This window comes from Arachis ipaensis, chromosome B04, assembly GCF_000816755.2.
Source record: "Arachis ipaensis cultivar K30076 chromosome B04, Araip1.1, whole genome shotgun sequence".
NCBI classification, from domain to species: Eukaryota; Viridiplantae; Streptophyta; class Magnoliopsida; order Fabales; family Fabaceae; genus Arachis; species Arachis ipaensis.
The window spans coordinates 114441217-114442182 of NC_029788.2; positions in this window are offsets into that span (position 1 = coordinate 114441217).

Sequence of the window (966 nt, forward strand, 5' to 3'; positions counted from 1 at the left end):
GTTATGATTTTGATTTAAAATTTTGTAAAAATATATGAATAATTATTTAAAAAATACATGCAAAAAAAGAATAAATTCGATCTCCAGATTTTCTTTTTATTTTTTAAAACTATTTTTGGTGATTTAAAAACTACAAAATATATCTAATTGTAAAATCACAAACTTTTAAAGATAAAAATGTTATCTTTTAATCCTAATTGTCAAAAATTATATCAAAATTTGACCTTTGAATTTTTTTCGAAAATATATATTAAACTGTTGGGTGCTTTTATTGAATTTTAAAATATTTTAGAAATAATATTTTTGTTGTGAACAAATTTAAATAATACTTTTATCAGTAATTTAATAAATTAAAGACATTTTTAATAGTTTGAATCTAATAATATATAATCTGGTGGTTTTGTTAATAAAACCATAAAAATCATCTACTATATATAAAAGCAAGTGATTTACCGCAATAAAGATTGTTGAGGTGAAAACTGAAAATAGAGCTATTAGCAAGATTTTCACATGGATTTTAATAAAAATAAAATAAAATAAAAACAATAAATAAAAACAAGTATAATTTAAAGTGTGAAAATTTCTAGTGGAGAAATAGCTCGTATATATTAAACATGTGTATGATGAGGTCGCCACTATAACCATAATAATAAGATTGCAAGTCAACTTTAATTTAAGTCCTCATTCTTTTAATTTTTATTTTATTCTTTTACTTTGATCGATCTTATTAGATGTACTTTTTGAACATATCCAAGAGGAGATGCCACAATTATAATAAGTGCCTTGTGTTACAATATCCAATATCGTTTCAATTTAGGAGGACAAACTAGAAGATAAATGAGAAGCCATAATTTTTAAAAATGAAGATTTGCATCAAATATATTCTTAACTATTAAATTTATGTCTATTTTGTTTGGATTCAAGATTCTTCTTATAAAATTATTGCTAAATTTATTTTAAATTAGT